General features: G+C 37.8%; 1 protein-coding gene across 5 annotated transcripts in view; it reads right to left on the bottom strand.

Annotated features, from left to right (window-relative positions):
• The window catches only part of DPH6 (diphthamine biosynthesis 6), a 228,052-nt gene that overhangs the window by 29,653 nt on the left and 176,521 nt on the right, over positions 1-21,878 (bottom strand). The gene's annotated exons all lie outside the window — the stretch shown is intronic.

Below are 21,878 nucleotides of genomic sequence, written 5' to 3'. Positions count from 1 at the left end.
CTGGCAGAGGTGTTCCAGACGCCATTGGCTTTTTCTAGTGAAGATATCCTCTTGTTGATGCCTTAGTTTGGACACTTTATGGCCTTAGAACTGTAAATTTGTAACCTAATAATTTCCTTTTATAAAAGCCAATCCAATTCTGGTATTTTGCATAATGGCAGCTTCAGCAAATCAGAACAGATTTTGGTAACAGAGAAGTGGGGTGCGCCTGAGTTTGCAAATATCAAACATGTTGGAATGGCTTTTTACATGATAAAGGGGAAGATTCTGGAAGAATTGTGAGGAGCTTGATAGAAAAGGCCTAGACTGCTTTGAAGAGATTTTGGTAGAAATATGAACTCTAATGATACTTCTGATGAGGACTTGAACAGAAATGATGAATGTGTCTTGGCAAGAAAGGCGACCCTTGTTTTAAAGTGGCAGAGAATTTGACAAAATTGAGTACTGGTGTAGGATAGAAGGCAGAATTTGAAAGCAATGAGCTGGGATACTTAGCTAAAGAGATCCCCAAACTAAATGTAGAAAATGTGGCCTGGCTTCTCCTTGCAGCTTATAGTAAAATGAGAAAACAAAGACATAAACTGAGAATTGAACTCTTGGGAACAAAGAAACCAGAAACTGATGGTCTGGAAAATCCTGGGCCTCCAGAAAGTGAGACCCCAGAGGATAATACACCATGTGAGGATTTAACGGAAGCTGGAACCAGCCAGTCACTTCAGTACAAGCCAGGATTGGAGATGGTTATCCAGAAAGGATTTGTGGAAAGTCCTATTGTCTGATGGCATACCAAGCCAACAAACCTTTTGCAGTATTGTGTAAATGAAACCACTGCCAGTCTGGACTAAAAGGGACAGCAAAAGAACAGACTGAAGGAGAAATTTCTTCAAAGGTGGAACCAAGGAAAAGCTAAGGTCTAGATCCCAAGAAATCTCAGGCCGGGAGAGCAGACCTATCCATGCACATGGAAAGCAGACAAGAGGAAACCTGGAAATGCTAAGCTAAGAGGTGAAACCCAGAATTCACCCCGGAGAAGCTAAGAGAAGACTCCTAGATGCTGAGAGAGAAATGCCCCAGGAGAACCAAGCAGAGAGCTGAGAGAAGCTAAGAGAGACAGAAGCACAGAGACATTTTGGAGAAAGTTTGTTTGAAATACAACCCAGGGGCAAAGGACCAGCAGATGCCGGCCACATGACTTCCCAGCTGACAGAGGTGTTCCAAATGCCATTGGCCTTTCTTCAGTGAAGGTATCTGCTTGTTGATGCCTTAGTTTGGACACTTTTATGGCCTTAGAACTGTAAATTTGTAACCTAATAACCTAATAAATCCCCTTTATAAAAGCCAATCCAAATCTGGTATTTTGCATAATGGTAGCTTCAGCAAACCAGAACACCATCCCAACCCAGAAAAATCATGAGGTTTATAAAAACCACCAAAATATCATTTCATAAGTGGCATGTTTAACAAAGAATATAATTTCATGCTATATATATTCATTCAAAGCACTTATTCAAGAAAAATTTATGGAATATCTACTATGGATGGAGCATTATTTTAGGAGCTGAGAATGAGAGGAGCAGGCATATGGTTCCTGTCTCAAAACAGTTTACAGTCTGGAGTTATAGACAGAAAGTTAAACAAGCAATTATAATAAAAGGCAGTAGTACTTGCTTTGGCAGGATGTACAGGGTACTGGAGGAGTGAAAAGCAGGGGAACTTAATTAGAAGGAACCCAAAAGGCTTCTCAAAGTAAGTAAACTTCACTGAGATATGAAGGATGAGTAGGTATCACCCAGGAAAGGGTGGAGGGAAAGATACAGTAGACAGGAGGGAAGGAAAGAGTGTTCTAGGAGGAACAGTATGTGTTAAGTCCCAGAACACATAATGGGTACTAGAAACTGAAGTAAGTTCAGCATGGCTACAGCATAGCTGGATGGGTAATAGTGTGAGAAGAGGAGTGAGGAAAGTTAAAAAGTTTTTAAAATGCCTAGCTTTCTGCACTGGGAAATGGTAGTTCTATTTGCTGATACAGAGATATCAGCATGATTAGCAGAGCTGGGAGAGCCCCCATCTTTTTTTTTTTTTTCTCATTTTTATAGAGATTGTACAGATACCATACAATTATCCAAAGATCCAAAGTGTACAATCACTTGCCCCTGGGTACCCTCATACAGCTGTGCATCCATTACACTTAATTTTTGTTCAATTTTTAGAAACTTTTCATTACTCCAGACAAGAAATAAAGTGAAAGATGAAAAAACAAAAAAAAAAAAGGAAACTCTAATCCTCCCCTATCCCTAACCAACCCCCCTCAATTGTTGACTTGTAGTATTGATATAGTACATTTGTTACTGTTTATGAAAAAATGTTGAAATACTGCTAACTGTAGTATATAGTTTGTAATAGGTATATAGTTCTTCCCTATATGCCCCTCTATTATTAACTTCTAATTGTATTGTCATACATTTGTTCTGGTTCATGGAAGCGATTTCTAGTATTTGTACAGTTGATCATGGACATTGCCCACCATAGGATTCAGTTTTATACATTCCCATCTTTTGACCTCCAACTTTCCTTCTGGAGACATATATGACTCTGAGCTTCCCCTTTCCACCTCATTCACACACCATTCAGCGCTGTTATTCTCCCATCTTGCTACCAACACCCCTGTTCATTTCCAAACATTTAAGTTCATCCTAATTGAACATTCTGCTCATACTAAGCAACCACTCCCCATTCTTAAGCCTCGTCCTACATCTTGGTACCTTATATTTCATGTCTATGAGTTTACATATTATAATTAGTTCCTATCAGTGAGACCCTGCAATAATTGTCCTTATGTGTCTGGCTTATTTCACTCAGTATATTGCCCTTGAGGTTTTGTCATCAACCCATTTTTTTTTTTTAATATGGTTTTGTTCACTCACCATACATTCCATCCCAAGTAAATAATCGATGGTTCTCTGCATGGTCATACATTTATGTGTTCACCACCTTCACCACTATCTATATAAGGGCATCTACATTTCTTCCACAAGGCAGGAGGGAGAGTCAAAGAACGTAGAGAGGCAAAAGAAAGAGGAAAAAAAAATGACAGCTAGGAAGCAGCAAAAGGAAAAATAACCTGAAATCAAAGTAGAATAAAGAATCAGACAATACCACCAATGTCAAGTGTCTAACATGCCTCCCCTATCCCTCCCCCTTATCTGCATTTACCTTGGTATATCACCTTTGTTACATTAAAGGAAGCATAACACAATGATTCTATTAGTTACAGTCTCTAGTTTATGCTGACTGCATCCCTCCCCCAATGTGTCCCATTTTTAACACCTTGCAAGGTTGACATTTGCTTGTTCTCCCTCGTAAAAGAACATATTTGTACATTTTATCACAATTGTTGAATACTCTAGATTTCACCAAGTTACACAGTCCCAGTCTTTATCTTTCTTCTTTGTGGTGTCTCACATGCTCCCCACCTTCCTCCCTCAACCATATTCATAGTTACCTTTGTTCAGTGTACTTACATTGTTGTGCTCCCATCTCCCAAAATTGTGTTCCAAACCACGCACTCCTGTCTTCTATCACCCTGTAGTGCTCCCTTTAGTATTTCCTGTAGGGCAGGTGTCTTGTTCACAAAGTCTCTCATTGTCTGTTTGTCAGAAAATATTTTGAGCTCTCCCTCATATTTGAAGGACAGCTTTGCTGGATATAGGATTCTTGGTTGGCGGTTTTTCTCTTTCAGTATCTTAAATATATCACACCACTTCCTTCTTGCCTCCATGGTTTCTGCTGAGAGATCCACACGTAGTCTTATTAAGCTTCCTTTGTATGTAATGGATCGCTTTTCTCTTGCTGCTTTCAGGATTCTCTCTTTGTCTTTGACATTTGATAATCTGATTATTAAGTGTCTTGGCATAGGCCTATTCAGATCTCTTCTGTTTGGAGTATGCTGCACTTCTTGGATCTGTAATTTTATGTCTTTCATAAGAGATGGGAAGTTTTCACTAATCATTTCCTCTATTATTGCTTCTGCCCCTTTCCCTTCTCTTCTCCTTCTGGGACACCAATGACACGTACATTATTGTACTTTGTTTCATCCTTGAGTTCCCAGAGACGTTGCTCATATTTTTTCATTCTTTTCTCCATCTGCTCCTTTGAGTGTAGGCTTTCAGGTGTTTTGTTTTCCAGTTCCTGAGTGTTTTCTTCTGCCTCTTGAGATCTGCTGTTGTATGTTTCCATTGTGTCTTTCATCTCCTGTGTTGTGCCCTTCATTTCCATAGATTCTACTAGTTGTTTTTTTTAACTTTTGATTTCTGCCGTATACATGCCCAGTGTTTCCTTTACAGCCTCTATCTCTTTTGCAATACCTTCTCTAAACTTTTTGATTTGATTTAGCATTAGTTGTTTAAATTCCTGTATCTCAGTTGAAGTGTACGTTTGTTCCTTTGACTGGGCCATAACATTGTTTTTCTTAGTGCAGGTTGTAATTTTCTGTTGTCTAGGCATGGTTTCCTTGGTTATCCAAATCAGGTTTTCCCAGACCAGAACAGGCTCAGGTCCCAGAGGGAAGAAATATTCAGTATCTGGTTTCCTTGAGGGTGTGTCTTAGAAAATTGCTCCACCCTTTGATGCCTCAGGTCACTGTGCTTTTCTGCCCAGCAGGTGATGCCTGTTAGCCTATAATTCTTGACTGGTGTGAGGAGGTATGGCCATGTTCCCCCAGGCTCTGGGGTCTGGTTCTGAATGGAAAGGGCCCCACCCCTTTCCTCCTAGAGAAGACAGACCCCCCAGGTGGAGGTCATTAGCATTTCAATGGTCTCGCTCTCTGCTTGTGCTGTCTCCACCCTTCCCCGAGTCACAGCCCTGGAACTGAAAATGACTGTGGCTTTCTCCACTGAGCCGAAAAAGAAACAGATAGTCCCCTTCAGACCCAGTCCGTGACCCTCTGGATCTCCAAGGTCAGTCGTCACCCAAAGCCTCTGTCTGTTTTTTGGGGATGCGTGCCTCTAGTGAGCAGATCACACTCGCTACTTAAAACCCCAGTTGGAGCTCAGCTGAGCTATGTTCGCTTGCTGGGAGAGAGCTGCTCTCTGGCACCACGAGGCTTTGCAGCTTGGGCTATGGGGGAGGGGGTCTCACGACTTGGATCCGCAGGTTTTACTTACAGATTTTATGCTGTGTTCTCGGGCATTCCTTCCAATTCAGGTTGATGTATGATGAGTGGATGGTCTCGTTTGTCCCCCCGCAGTTATTCTGGATTATTTACTAGTAGTTTCTGGTTTTTTGTAGTTGTTCCAGGGGGACTACTTAGCTTCCACGCCTCTCTACGCCGCCATCTTGCCCTGCCTCCCCCCATCTTTTTTAAACTCTACGTGGTATGTGATACCACTAATGCCTCAAATTTTTGTAGTTACCGTCTTTAGCATCCACGTTACTGTACTTTCTAAGCTATCTTTTTATTTCTCTGAGTCCTGTCCCTCCTGTTGAACCTGATTACAAATATCCCTCATGGCTTTCACTATAACGTATTCTCTCTCAATTTATTCCCTCTGATAAGCTCATGTACGCCACCGGCCATCACCTTTATGCTACTCTGCTGTTGCTAATGCTAATTCTATCACTACCAATTAAAGACTATTTGCTTTATTCCTTGAGGTTAAGAAAACAATATAATTATCTTATTTAATTCTCAAAATGACTTTTAAGAATAAAAAGAGCAGAGGTTCTAAAAGCAGGTAGACATGATCTCAAATTCCAGGTCTCTCACTTCCCAGTTGGACGATTTTGGAAAAGTTCTCACCCTCTCATTGATTCCTCAACTGTAAAATGTAAACATCTATAGTATCACACTCTTAGGTTTGATGGGTGATTAAATAAAATTATGTATGGAAAGCACTTAGTGTATGGCACTTAGTAGGCACTTAATAATACAAGCTTAATAATAAGAATAGGTAAAACACATATTTCATTGGGGCACAGTGAAAGCAGCATTGCATAATTGATTAAAAGTATTGGCTACGGAGACAGATAATCCTTGGTTCAAATCCCTACCCTGTCACTTTCTAGCTGTGTGATCTTAAGTTAGGTGAGCTTTCTGAGCCTCAGATTACTGATCTGTAAAATGGAGATGACAACAGTCCCTAACTGCTAGGAGGGCTCTTTTTAGGAATAAAACCATGAGACAGATGCCTAATACACTGCCCAGCAAATAACATATATTCAATAAAATGGCTTCCAGTTTTATTGTTTTCCCTTTTCTAGAATCGAAAACTAGGTTGACTTGCAAAGGTTATGGAGCTAAGAACGAAAACCTAACCAGGATTTAAAGTCATGTGTCCTGACTCTCTCTACAATAAACTGATAAATAACAAACCTTAGTCTCAATTGTGCTCCAATCTCATAAATTAGCAACATAAGGCTTTGGTTTATATATTATAATCTAAAATTGAAAATGTTTAAGACCAAGTTTATCATGTTCTTTCTCAATCCTGTTTTCCTCCCCAGAAATACGTGCTTCCAGTTCCCCCATCATCATGTATGGACAAATCTTTGATTCTTTGTTCTCCCAACTTCTAGCAATTTGATGCCAATTTCTTTTTCAGTCTTCCATCAAAATCCTCCCCACCATTTTAGCCTATCTTCTCACACATACCATCAGCACCCTCAAACTCTAGAATCTCACACCTGTTTCTTATAACAGCATTTTCAGCCTTTTCATTTCCAATTTCTTCTACTCCCTATCTATGAATACTGTTGTCAGACTAAATTTCCTGAGATATCTTTCAATAATATAAATACCTGCTGATGAGCCTTTGGTATCTTGTTATTTCTTACCCCAAATCATGTGGCCCATTTCTCAAGGTCCTTCATGACTGGGTCCCACCCCACCTTTTTCTTACTAGTCTACCAACACCAGTTCTTCCTTTCATTTAGGCAAGCTCCTCATTGTTCCTGCAGTTTTCTTGCCACAAAATCTTCATTCAATTTGATTCGCTTTGTTGCCACTACCCATATAAATACCACTGATCCTTCAAGCCAGTTGAAATGCTAATCCTTCTGTGTTACTGTACTTAGTTACTCCAGGTCAGGTAGCCATCTACCTTTTAGCTCCCAACTGAATTTATAAGTACCAGTTCACCTTTATCTGATCCAATTATCAGGGTGGTTTTGTTTTTTTTTCCTCACTTGTTAGACTCTAAATCCCATGAAAAAATGCCAAATCTTTGATTTATTTTGCTCCCCTTACAGCCATTAACATAAAACTGGATATATAAGAAGACCTTAACGTTGTTATTATTCAATTTTATTAGTACCACATGGCACTGGCATCTAAGTGCTCATCTAAGACACACACTCAGATGTGAAGGACTTCTTTAAGGTCATACAGTGGAACAGTTACTAACTATGGAGGACTTTCTTCTCTGTAAATACAATAATCAGTGGACCCTGCTGCCAGGTCAAACTCCCTAAAGCACACTTCTAAAGCACATCTCCTAAAGAATTTCACTTCCTTCCTTTAAAACCTTCAGTTACTCCTCAATGACTAGATAATTAAATCCTCACTTCAGCAATCAAAGCCTTTTGCTATATAGCTTCAATCTCCTTTTTCAGCTACAATTCCCATATGCAAACAACACTCCAACCAAATGAGACTAACCTCCAAAAATATCCTGTGTTTTTCCTGCCTCAACTGTTGGCATAAACTGTTTTCTTCACTTGTAACAATCCAGCTAGCAACAAATCCTACCTATCCTTCAAGGCCAACGTGACTGTCAATTTACTTGTGAATTCTTGTAATAATGTGTCATTTTTTTCTTTGAAATCCTATGGTATATATTTTGTACTTTCTTAGAGTACATTTTAATACACCTTGTAATTTATATTCATAATAGTTATTGGACATTTCTACCATAAAGTTCCACATATCCTTTCAACACTATATCTTCTAAATTCAAAACCTCCTGTCAAAGATGTTCAGTTTCCTCTTGACTTCCAAAGTCAGTTAAAGGTGTTCTCTTCCATAAAATTGGCCCTGCAGGGAACATGTCTTTCACTCATATCAAGTCAGTTTTGGTGATTGCAAAGAGTGCTTCTTTCAAACCCAGAGGGATGACAAGTTAACCTACGTAAAATAGAGGGAAGGAAACATGGTAACTAAGAAGAACTGGACCTAATCTTTTATAAGGCAAGAATTAATTAGGAGAAGCAGGCTGTATTTTTACATGGATGTCCCTCTTGGGTTACAAATGAACACATTCCATAATAACCTGTAAACCTGAAATCTGTGTCATACTTACCTAGGTGCAGCTCTTATAGCACCTAGCAAAGCAGTGTGATCATTAAACAGTCAATACATATCTGCTTACCATTGACTCAAAGCTAGAACCCAAATTTCCAATTCTATATGATTTGGTCTGGAAAAAGCAACAAAATCTACATACTCTCAAAGATTTTTATATTATGGCTTTATTCTTCCAACTAGCAGATAATTTTTACTTAGATGATCTTAAGAAATCTCTTGATTAAAGAGTAACTGTGTGGTGGATTGAATCTATGCATCTACTGTAACTCTCTTCTACAATCTTATTGAAAGGTATTTCATAAAAGGCATTACCCACAAAGATGGAGAACACAAGAGAGGAGGAGAGCCATCAAAATTTTTAGCAGAGCCAAAAACACTGAGCTCTAGGCCAACAGTGGGGAACTCTTGAGGACCAGCCTGATTTCTACAGTAGAATAACAAAAAAAGGGTAAGAAACTGGTGGCATCAGCTACCTCTGAGTGAGCAGGAAAGGAAAAGCCCCCTAATATAAGAAGAATTAATTGATAGATCCCTGGAGCCCTTCCCTCTAAGATGAAAACTGCCTTGCTTCCAAGCAAGGAGGTTTATTCTTTGCAAAAGGTGAAACAGAGGGCTGGCCTGGGAGAAACAAGACACACCAGAGGGCAGAGGCACTATAATAAAAATGTACTTATGTATACAAGATTCTGCAATCTCTAGCCATTTTCCCCACTCAACTCTCAGGGGAAAAAGTTGCAGCTTGCCTTCACCTCCAAGGTAGGAGACTAAAGAATACTTTTCTTTGGAATCTGACTAGCTTACATTGAATGGCCTAGCTATACTTCTCTATAGTAAAACTCACAGTCAAAAGCCCCATCCACATACTTCGTGCTTACAATAAAATTTTTAGCTACACACCCTCCCTCCCCCAGTCTTAAATATGAAAAGAATACAAAACATTAAAAAAATTCTGAGGAACATCTGTAAAAGGAATAATGGAGAAAACAGATTATATGGGGGAGAAGAAAATTAAAAGAAACAGAAGCTATCAACATTGTCAGAGAGACAATATATTACAGTAAGAACAAGGTAGTATAGATTACTTTTTTTAAAATTCAGGAGCAAAATATAGCTCTTAGAAATTAAAATGGTGATATGGAAAAACTCAATAGAAAGGTTGGAAGGTAAAGATGAAGAATTCTCCCAGAAGGGGCAAAAAGTAATTAGATAAATATTAGGAGAGAAAAATTAAAAATTAAAGGAATAGGAGGTTCGATATATAAATAATAGGATTTTCAAAAAGAGAAAAGAGAGGGGAAGAAATCATCAATGAAATAGTTTAAGAAAATTCCCCAGAACTGAAATTTTGACACTGATAAGTCTACCCTAAGACACATCACATGAGATTTTTGACTTCTAGGGATAATAGAAAGAAATATTTACACAATTTCAGAGAGAAGATACATAGATAGACAAAAAGGTTCCATTCAAACAGTCAGGAATCAGAATGGCTTTCAACCTCTCAACAGCATACCAAGCTAGAAGGCAATAAAGCAATATTGTCAGAAAATATACCAAAAATAGAATTCTATGACTTGCCGTTGAGTCAATTAAATGTGAGGAATGAATACATTTTCAGATACACACAGTCTCAAAATATTTACTTCCTGTGCTGGTTTGAAGCTGTTATGTACCCCAGAAGAGGCCATGTTCTTTTTATCCATTCCTGTGATTACAGACCTATTGTAGGTGGGACCTTTAGGTTAAGTTATTTCATTTGAGAAATGACCCCCCACATTCAAGGTGGAGTCCTCTATGAAGAGAATAAAAGACAGAGAAAACATGGAGAAAGAAAAACCTGGAGAGCTTGGAGAGGAAAAAACCCCAGAGATGCCAAGGGAGGACCCACAGAACCTCAGACAGGAGGCCAATGGAACCAGAAGCTGAAAGCAATGAGACCGGGGGAGCAAGGACCAGCAGACACTGGCCATGTGCTTCTCATGTGATTGAGGTGTCCCACATGCCAGCAGCCTGTTTTCAGAGTCCAGGTATCATCCTGTTGATACCTTAATTTGGACATTTCATGGCCTAAGAACTGTAAGTTGTAAGTTAATAAACCTCCACTGTTAAAAGACAGTCCAATTCTGGTTTATTGTATTTCAGCAGCTTTAGCAAACCAAAACATCTCCCATGAACCCTTTCTTATAAAACTTCTAGAGAATGTGCTTCACAAAATCAGGGGGTAAACAAAGAAAGAAAGGAAGATACCACATCTAGGGAAACAAGGGTTTCAACATGGAAAGAAGGTAAAGGAAACCCCAGGAGAATGAGAGATTGCCAGGATGACAACCTTTTAACAAGCATAGAGGGAAACTGATCCAAATTAGAGCAAGTAAGAAGGCCCTGGGAAAGACTTCTGCAGGAGGAAGGTATTGGTCAAATACTTTCCATGTCTGGACATCAGAGTAATAGTCAGATAAGTGGCAATGAGTGTAGGGTTGAATGAGTCATAAGTACAGAGAATACTAAATAAATTAAGGAAAACCAGACAATTATTAACTCAACAGAAGAAATAAAAAGTTGAACAGGAAGGTTTATTACCAGAGATTACTACCCAACACAGCTGAGTATTGGGTTTTCAAAGTTATAATGGAAACACTGAATATTATCCAACCAGAATTGCAACATAACTATATGAGAAGATGAAAGGAGGAAAAAGTTATAATACATATGTGATGGAGGCAAAGGGAGAAATGACTGTAAAACCTGCATATACCAGAGTGGAAGTCAATAAATAATGTTGAATTGGAGGGGAAAAATCATGAAGTAGTAATACGAACATGTCATTTAGAGACATGGAAAGTAAATATCAAAATAATCAACTATAAGACATGAAAGTGAGATAGTGAAATGGGGAGGAAGGAAGGACTCAAAAGGTTGTTTTATAATAAAGTTTGCAGGTCATTTGACAACATGAACTTTGACAAATATTGAAAAAATCACAACAAATAAGAATATTCTTAGTAAACATTTAAAGAACAGTTTTAAAACTTTAAAATTTGATGTGACTTTTGTATTAAAATTTATCTCCTTTTTTGAACAATGAGAAAATGATCTTAGAGGGGTAAAACAACACAAAAGACAAATAAATTTAGAATCCATTGTTCACCTATCAGATGATAATTTTAAGAAGCTGCAGAAGTTTAAGAAGCAATGGCTAAAATTATTCCATAGTTAATTTCAAGAAATAAATGTGCAAGCCTTAACATGGTTATATTCTTTGACCCAGAAATTGCATTCCTGGGAATTTATCTTAAGAAAATAATAATCAGAAAAGTGCATGAGCATTTATTAGAAAGAATGATAACATTATTTATAAATACACTCCTAAGAAATAAACCACTAAAAAAATACACTAATTGTTAGCAGTCTACATCCTGAGGCAAAAGAACCATTGTAATTATTTGCCTCCCTATACTTTATTATGGCTTCCAAATTTCCTGCAGTTGGCAGGTATTTTATTTTTCTGTTTATTAAAAAAAAATTCCCATTTATCTCCATTCCTTATCCCCATTTTTCTCCCACCACAGGCAACTATTCTACAGTATTTAATGTGTACCTTTGTTTGTTTATATCCTTGCAAATGTATTGTCATTTTGTCTACCTGTATTTTTAATTTATTAAAATGTATTTCTTTTTTTTACTCAGCACTTTTGTTGCTATATGTACACTGAGTATATTTTCCTAACTGCACATTTGTACTTCATAATGTGCACCCACCTACCACATTTTCACTATCAGATTTCCCAGGGATAGACGTCCATAATGCCCCTAACAACCTCACCACCACTAAAAATAACCCTGCAAAGAATATTCTCACTAATGTTACCTTATGGACTGATTAGGAGAATTGCTGTGTCAAGGAGGAAAGGGATATTTAATATTGGTATTCCAGATTGCCTTCCAGAATGTATGCAACCAGCTTGCATTCTGAAGGGGTTCTACAAACCCACATCTGACAACAATTGGCATTATCCAGTTTTCTTATTTTTGCCAGACAAACCAATATAACCCAAAATCTTGCTATTGCTTAATTTGTATTTCTCTGATTACTAATCAGTATGAGCATCTCTTCATAACCATATTAGACTTTGAGGCACTCTCTTCTGTCTAGTGAGTCTCCATAGCCTTTGCCCATTTTTCTATTAGCACTGCTGTCCTAAATGTTGATATATGCCAATTAATAATCCCTTGACAGCTTTAGACATTAGTCCCATTATAGCATCTAGTCAGTTTTTACATATTTTTAAAGCATAAAGGTTTCAAAATTTTTCTACAATTACGGCAAATTTAACTCATAACAGTATGCATTGCTAACATTTACTGAGCACTTGGAATGTGCCAGATAATGAGCTAAGTACCTAATTGCAGCATTCAAGTGTTATGACTTCTATTTTACACATGGGAAACTAACTAGATTCAGGTCTCAGGTAAGCAGTAGAGTCAGGATTTACATCTGGACAACTGGGGACACCTCTGCTGATGCTGACCACCATACCATGCTGCCTCTAATCCAGTGTGGTCTGAATGAAGTATGAAAATGACTCCTGATCAAAAGTATTACCTCTCCACCACCATTGCAATTCTCACAATTAAATATTAATTTCTGCAAGGGAAACTACTGTCATGTCCCCAAATTCCCTTAATTTAAAAATTAATCTTGGATATGGTAACATAATAAAGTATTAATACATTAGGTAAATTGATTTTATCACAATCAGCAAGTCACATCCCATGCCCTGAAGTAGAGAGACCCCACATTATATAAAGCTAAATAAGAGGTGGATCAGGGGCTCAGCAGTGGGGTGGGGGCAGTGGGTGACAAAACGGACTCCTCTACCTAAGTCCTCCATCCCCCCTTTCATCCCTATACATTCAAGGGTTGTCTGCTTTCTTCCCTTCTTTTGGATTCCTTGTCTCTTCATGAGAGTTATGTCAATAGTTGAAACATGGATATGTCGTTGATCTTTTATCTCACTTAATGGGGCTAATCACATTATTCATAAAGATTAGGAGGTATTGGTATTCCTTAATATCTGATTAGTCTTAGGCAATGATACAATGAAAAATTCCTAGGTAATATATAATAATAAAAAGAATCATACCCCCTAAATGCAGAAAGGAGGTAAAGTTTCACAAATGACTCACTCTGCTTTTACATACACACACACACACAGATACAAAGATAATTTTATATTAGAATCACTGTGCTCTCAGACAACTGTTCAGGCTCCTCTATGAACATATGCAAAAACAAAAGGTATAAACAAGAGGGCAAAAACCTGCTAGTCTGAATTAAAACTTGGCTTGTGCAAGTTAATTGTTGTGAATGAGGTGAGAAACAAGTGCTAAATATGTACTAGACTACGTAGAAGCCAAAGAAAAAGCTAGAAGAAAAAGACTTTTAGATTGCTTTGCATAATTTTCTGTAACAGGAAAAGAATACCTATTCAAAATACATAATTACCCATTAATATTCTTCCCTCCCATTTAGGGTAATTTTCTCTTTTATTTCTTGTTTTTTTTTAAAACCATCCTGAGAAACTACTTACCAAAATCAGCAAACGTAAACAAAGCAAGGTCCTATAGCAAAATCTCTTTAAACACTGCTTCTGTTCTCTTTTTCTACTCCTCTGACTCCAATTACATGTATAATAAACTTCAATCCCTTATATCTCTTATATTCTTTTCTCTATTTTCCATCCTGTTCTCTCTGTGCTTCCATTTGGATATTTCATATTGTCCTGTCTTCCAGTTCAGTAACTGTCTATTCAGTTTTACATAATCTTTACTGGTAAACCCATCTATTGTGTTTGTAATTGCAGGTATTGCATTTTTCAGTTCTAAACTTTCTATTTGATGCTTTTCTTATAGATTCCAGTTCTCCTCCAAATCCCCCATCTTTTCATTCAGTTTGTTAGACATATTAGCAGTAATTATTTTAAAGTCAGTGTTTGATAATTCAACTATCTGGTTACCCTCTGAGACTGTTTCTACTGTCCATTTTCCTCTTAGTTATCAATCATTTCATTAGGTTTCCTGATAAGCTTGGTAATTTTTGATTGCCTGCTGAAAATCACGTGTAAGCTATTTTAGAGATAATTTCAGGCTCTGGATCATTGTTGTCTTTCTCCAGAGAGAAATTACTTTTGCTTTTAGCAGGCAGCAACAATAAGATCAGATCACTTTAATTCAGTCTAGAATTGAACCAATTTAAAGCTAGATATTAGTATTTGGAAGGGCTGGACTATTTCTGGTTTACCTTTACTCCTAAGGTATAGCCCACTCAGAAATGTCAACTGAAAAACTAGAAAGCTAACCAGATCTACTCCCCTTTGGTGGGCCCTGACCTCTAATTTTTGTCTCCCCAACTCTATGAAAGCGCTGAAAGCCCTCCTCAGCCTTTCAGCCAGAATTTTTCCTCAGCTTCTTAGCATCTTTGTGTCATTCTTGAATTAGCAAATGCCTTCAGGGAAAAGAGTCAATGCTCTGGGCTTACATTCTCTCTGGAATCATGGCCTTTCAAATGATCTCTGCTTTAGTAGTTCTCAAATGCCTTCAAATAATTAGTTTTGTTTACATTTCATACAACTTTTCGAGTTGTTTGCATTGGGGGAGTTGTCTCATGCAAGTTATTCCACCAAAGCTGGAAATGGAAGTCTTCAATATCTATTAATATTTAAAACATATATAATCTTTAACTCAGCATTTCAACTTTTAGGATTTTATCCTACCGATATACTTATACATGGCCCAAGCATTGTATGTACAAGAATATTCATTCCAGCATTACTTATAATAGTAAAAATATGAAATAAATGTCTATTAATGAAGACAGATCAATAGATTATAGCATATCCACACAATGAAACACAATGAAGTTGCAGAAACAAATGACCTGGATTTATACGTGCTAAAATACAAGATGAAGAAAGATGTGTAATATGTGCTCCAATTTAGGTAAAAATGGATAAATACATGCATATATATTTTTATGCATATGCAAAAAATGTTTCTGGAAAGTTATACAAGAACAGAAAAAAGTGGTTGCTCTGGGAAAAGACAGAAAAACTGGGAGTTTGGAGTCACTGGAAGATATTTCATTATTTTATAGTGTTTGAATTCATTTTTTCATACTGCATGCCTTGATTTTATAATAAGGTTTAAGAGAAAAACATCATGGTATTATGAATTTAGGCTTTAAGAGCAAACTGGATTTAGCTGAGTGAGTGACAGACAAAGCATGCAGACAAGGGGAATAGAGCATGCAAAAGTACGAGGTATGAGCGTAGTACAAAACTGATGAAGTATAGGGTGAATGAGGGAGATAGACTATTTCACAAGTCTCATTTTCCATCAAGGATAGATTGTGCCATGTTAAGGAGTTTGATTTTATTTTGAGGCAATGGAGAGCCTCAGTGTGATATCAGATTTGCGTTTCATGTATTTCATGATGGTGGTCTGTAGACAATGGATTGACAAGGGACAAGCCAAGATGGAAACAGGGACTTGAGCTAGAATACTTCTACAATAATCTAGGAGAGACTCTAACACAGTGACAGTGAGGATAAAAAGGATAGCTAATAAGAAATTAATAAGGTAGAATTAAAAGGATTTGGAGCTCTATTTAGGAAGAAGGGTTACAAAAAATCAATTATTACAATTCACTTTTCTTGCTTGGACAGTTAGGAAACAAAAAGTGGCATAGATATGGTATGAAAGAAATACTCAGTTCTGTCCAGTTGAAGTTAATGTGCTGGGGAATATTTAAGATAAAGTATCCAGTTAGAAAATAGATAAACACATCTGGAGCCCAGGAAAATGATGGAAGAACAGGTTCTGATTTTATTTAATCAGAATAAAATTGGTACTTAGTTATGGGGAGGTTTAAAATCACCCCAATGATAAATGCACAACTGTATACCATGAACAACTGATGGTATATTATATAGGGAAAAAAATAAACATGGATAAAAGTGCTGGAGAAAACAGAGAGAGAGAGAGATGTACATATTTACTGTTGGTTAGGAGGCAGAATGGTGTAGCCTCTCTGGAAGACAGTGTGGTAGTTCCACAAGAAGCTAAGAATGTGGATGCAACCTCATTAGGGGACATATACTTGGAGGATCTGAGAGCAGGGACATGAATGGACATTTGCACACTGGTGTTTATGGAGACAGTATTCATGATTTGCAATGGGTGGAGGTGGCCTAAGGGTACATTGACTGAGGAACAGAATGGTGAACTGTTGTGTGTACACACAATGGAATATTAGCAACTGCAAGAAGGAGTGAAGCTGTGAGACACCCAACAAAGTGAATGGATCCTGTAGACAGCATTTCGAGTAAAGTACGCCAGAAACAAAGGCAAATACTGTAACGCCTTACCAATATGGACTAACTACACTATGTAAACTCAGAATTGAATCTTAGAGCACAGCTTATCAGGGGAACACTTATTATAATGATCCCTAGATTGTAAACTCTTACAGCAGTCATATCTATTCCTGAATTGTAATGGCTATCTCCAGATTCTGAGATGCTGATCCATTTGTGTATAACCTGATGGATCCCTGGAACTCTGGGTATCTGTGTGACAACTGAAAACTCAGAACCAGAACTTGGCAGACATGAATGTCAGTATTAGCGCATATAGCAACTGTTAAAAAAGCTGAAAAAGAGTTCAGACTTCAATTAGAGATATGAATGAAGCAGATCTGGTTAGGACTAGGGCAAATCAGGCCAAAGGGTACAGATGATACTGACTGTGTTTTAAAACTTCAACTTCCATGTGAGACCAAGGGAAGATATGTTTAGTTGGTGCAGGCTCTATATTTCCTAAACAATTTAACTCATACAGTTTGTTCAAATAATTACCTGGAACTCTGAATAGGAAGTAAGAACTGGTAGGTTCATATAGGTTAGTGTGAAATAGCAACACATCCCAAAGTAATTTGTGCAGAGAATAAAAATATATATGCAGGGTCCCTCTGAGGAGCTGGGGGAAGATGTAGAGGTGTTGGGCTTCTTCATCTGGATTGTTGCTGATGTTCTCACAAACATTGAGGACTGATGGTTTGGTGTGCCAAGCCTTCTTTCTTAGGCTTGCCCTTATGAAGTTCATCACTGCGAAGGAGAGGATAAACCTGCTTGTAGTTGTGCCTGAGAACCTCCCTCTGTGTGCCTCTTTGTTGCTCAGATTGGCCCTCTCTCTCTAGCTAAGCCAACTCGGCAGGTGAACTCACTGCCCTCCCTGCTACATGGGATCTGACTCCCAGGGGTGTAAATCTCCTGGCAACGCAGGATATGATTCTCGAGGATGAGAATCATTGTGGGATTGAGAACATCTTCTTGACCAAAAGGGGGATGTGAAATGAAACAAAGTTGCAGTGGCTGAGAGATTCCAAATGGAGTTGAGAGGTCACTCTGGTGGGCATTCTTATGCACTATATAGATAACCCTTTTTAGGTTTTAATGCATTGGAATAACTAGAAGTAAATACCTGACACTACCAAACTGCAACCCAGTAGCCTTGACTCTTGAAGACAACTGAATGGCAATGTAGCTTACAAGGGGTGACAGTGTGATTGTGAAAGCCTTGTGGATCACACTCCCTTTAACCACTGTATGGATGGATGAGTGGAAAAATGGGGACAAAAACTGGGTGAAAAATAGGGTGGGACAGGGAGATTATTTGGGTGTTCTTTTTTACTTTTATTTTTTATTCTTATTCTTGCTTTTTCTGGTGTAAGGAAAATGTTCAAAAAATAGATTGGGGTGATGAATGCACAACTATATGATGGTACTGTGAAAAGCTGATTGTACACCACAGATGACTGTATGATATGTGAATATATCTCAATTGTACACCACGGATTATTGTATGATATGTGAATATATCTCAATAAAACTGAATTTTAAAGAGGAATACTGTGCATGGAAACACAACATTTAAGTGTTAGAGCATATATGGGAAGTCCAAAAAGGAAGCTCAGAAATAGCACTCAAAAAGTTTCAAGAATTTCACACTATTTCAGAGAGAAATCTAGAAGAATAGGCTCTTGTTCTGGTTTGCTAATGCTGCCGGAATGCAAAGTACCAAAAATGGATTGGCTTTTATAAAGGGGGTATATTTGGTTACAAAGTTACAGCCTTAAGGCCATTAAATGTCCAAGGTAAGGCATCAACAATAGGGTACCTTTAGCTGGAGGATGGCCCGAGACCTCTTGACTCCAGACCTCAATCTCCATGGCTCTGTCTTTGATGAAATATTTCCTTCAATTTGTCCCTTCTCCAGTCCAGACTGGCAGTGTCTCCATCTAAACAGATCTCGCAAAAATCTTGTTGGCTTGGCATGAAGTACACAGGGGTCAAAACCATCAGACAACAGGAGTTTCCACAAATCCTTTATGGGAACTCCATCTTCAATCTTGGCTTGTACTGAAATGGCGGCCGGGTTCCATGTTTGGTTAAATCCTAATGTGGGGCTGTAGCCTCTGGGGTCTCACTTTCTGGAACCCCAGAATTGTCCAAACTATCAGTTTCTGGCTTCTTGGTACCCAAGAGTTCATTTCTCAGCTTATCTCTGTCCTGTTACATTTTACTATAAGCTGCAAGTAGAAGCCAGGCTATATCCTCCACATGTAGTCTGCAGATCTCCTCAGCTAAATATCCCAACTCATCACTTTCAAATTCTGCCTTCCATCTGATACCAGGACTCAATTTTGCCAATTTCTCTGCCACTTTAAAACAAGGATCTCCTTCCTTCCAGTTGGGAACAACACAGTCAACACTTGTGTCCAAGTCCTCATCAGAAGTATCTTTAGAGTACATATTTCCACAAATAGTCTCTTCAAAGCAGTCTAGGCCTTTTCTATCAAACTTCTCACAATTCCTCCAGAATCTTCCCCTTATCCATTTAAAAAGCCATTCCAACATGTTTGGTATTTGCAAATGCAGTAGCACCCCACTTCCCTGGTACCAAAATCTGCTCTGGTTTGCTAATGCTGCCAGGATGTAAAATGCCCAAAATGGATTGGCTTTTATAAAGGGGGTTTATTTGGTTACAAAGTTACAGTCTTAAGGCCATAAAGTGCCCAAGGTAAGGCATCAACAATAGGGTACCTTCGCTGAAGGATGGCCATTGGCGTCCAGAAAACCTGTTAGCTTGGAAGGCACGTGGCTGGTGTCCTCTTGCTCCCAGGTTGCATTCCAAAATGGCATTCTCCAAAATGTTGCTCTTGTGGCGTTTTGTCCTCTCTTAGCTGCAGGTCCTCTTCAAAATGTCACTCTCAGTTGCTTTCCAAAATGTCACAGCTGCAACAAACTATGAGCTCCTTCTATCTGAGCTCTTACAGTGCTCAGGTAAACTAATCAAGGCCCATGCTGAATGGACGGGGCCATGCCTCCATGGAAATTATCTAATCAGAGTTATCACCTATAGTTGCGTGGGTCACTCCATGGAAACAACCTAATCCAAAGGTTCCAACCTAATCAACACAAATATGTCTGCCCCCACAAGACTGCATCAATGAATATGGATTTTTCTGAGGGACATGATATATGCAAACCAGCACAGCCCTGAAACATAATTTGGTACACAGAAACTAGATGATATTCTTGACTACTGTGTCAGAATTACTTGGTGTTTGTTTAAAGGTCTGATTCCTGTATGACAACTTCTATTTTAAGGAGACAAGTCATTCACTTAAAGTAAGGGGAAAGGTGTAGGGATATGAGACTTAAGGCAAGTAAAGAAGGAATGAAATGGTCATTATGGAGAAGGGGGAGACAATATTTCTATGAAAATATAAAATTGCTAGACCAAAATGGAATCAAATGATTTTGGCAATTTTGTGCTTAAACATTCTATGATAATATCATAACTCACAGCCAACATTCTGGCAATCTCCAAAGCCATACTTGCCTTTTCTATAGAGAATCTCCACATACTTGAAATCTGAAGTCATAACTTCAAATTTTAAAGGCAGCTTAAATGAAGCTCTTTTGCCAAAGTCACTGTTTCTCATTTCTGAAGTTCTCTTTTTTTCACTACCCATAAATTTAATTTCATTATTTATCCACATTGTTTGGACAGAAGGTAAATTTAGTCTGTTAGTAGTGCATAGATAAAATAGCAGCCACAGAACAAAGAACTGGTGAAAAGAGTCCTAATGGAGGGGCACAGAAGGAGCCCTGTCCCATACATTGTCTTAAATAAATGATACCAAATTATCTAGAAACCAAATATAATTTGTCATAATTATGTAACCATTCCATTTTTCTTTTTAATTATAACTATCTGCTTGGCACATATTAGGTGCTTAATAATGCTTAATGAAAGAAGGAATTAATATTTCATGCATTCCTTGGCACTTGGTACATATTGATAAAGGCTAAAATAAATTAGAAACAACCCCCAATGAACTTATGAAATCCATAAAATAGTGAGGACTGTAACTGCTAACAGTTTACATGATAGTATAAATTCAGGTCTGGAGACAATATTAACAAACTAAGAGCATGGGATGGAGAAACGCTGACTTATTAAAGGAGGTCAGTTCTTTCATAAAAATAGGGTGATTTTCTTTTTTCCATCACGATTATGGAATTTTAAGCTCTACTAATTATAGTAATCTAGTTAATGAGGCACAGCCAAACCAATCATAACAAGTGCCCAAAAACTCTAAGAAAATCCAATACATTTAGTAGAAAAGAGTAATTGAAAATGGCTGAATCTTTCTCTAATGTTTAGAAATATTTAGGATTTGACAATGATAAGGATTAAACAGTGTAAACTGAGACTTTGTGATAGTCTCTTTACTACTCTGAAAATCAGTGTCCTAATTGACAAAAGAGAGGAGGTTAGATTAGATTATCTCTACAGGAAGTTTCTACCCAGGTTGTTTCTTTTTCTTTTTTTTTTTAATTAACTTTATTTATCAAAAAATAAAAAAAAACATTTCCAGACAAATAAAACAAAGGAATAGGAAAAGCAAATATCCTGAAATACCTTCATTGCTTCCAATACGCTCCTATCATACCACAAGAAAATTAACAAACCATTGTCATTCCTGAGTATTCCCATATCATTAAGATTACCCTCATTATCTTATCTGTTCTTATTAGATTATCATTCCCCCTTCACTAACTGCTATCTATCTCTAGGTCCCCTATATTCTACAATAAGAGTTCGCAATGTCTCTCCTTTTGTATCTGAGTTATTTCACTCAACATTATGTCCTCAAGGTGCATCCATGTTGTCATAAGTTTCATGACCTCATACCTTCTTACTGCTGCATAGTATTCCAGCATTTGTACATACAACATTTCGTTTAACCACTCATCTGATGTAGGTCATTTAGGTTGTTTCCATCTCTCGGCAATTGTGAACAATGCCACTGTGAACATCAGTGTGCAAATAACTGTTTGTGTCACTGCTTTCAGGTTGTCTGGGCAAATACTGAGAAGTGAAATTGCTAGATCCTAGAGAAACTCAGTATCTAGTTTTCTAAGGAACCAACAAACTGTCTTCCAGAGTG

The sequence above is a fragment of the Choloepus didactylus genome, chromosome 4 (assembly GCF_015220235.1).
Source record: "Choloepus didactylus isolate mChoDid1 chromosome 4, mChoDid1.pri, whole genome shotgun sequence".
Taxonomy (NCBI): Eukaryota; Metazoa; Chordata; class Mammalia; order Pilosa; family Megalonychidae; genus Choloepus; species Choloepus didactylus.
The sequence above is the reverse complement of the archived record's forward strand: the minus strand, read 5'-3'. Positions and strand labels throughout refer to the sequence as shown.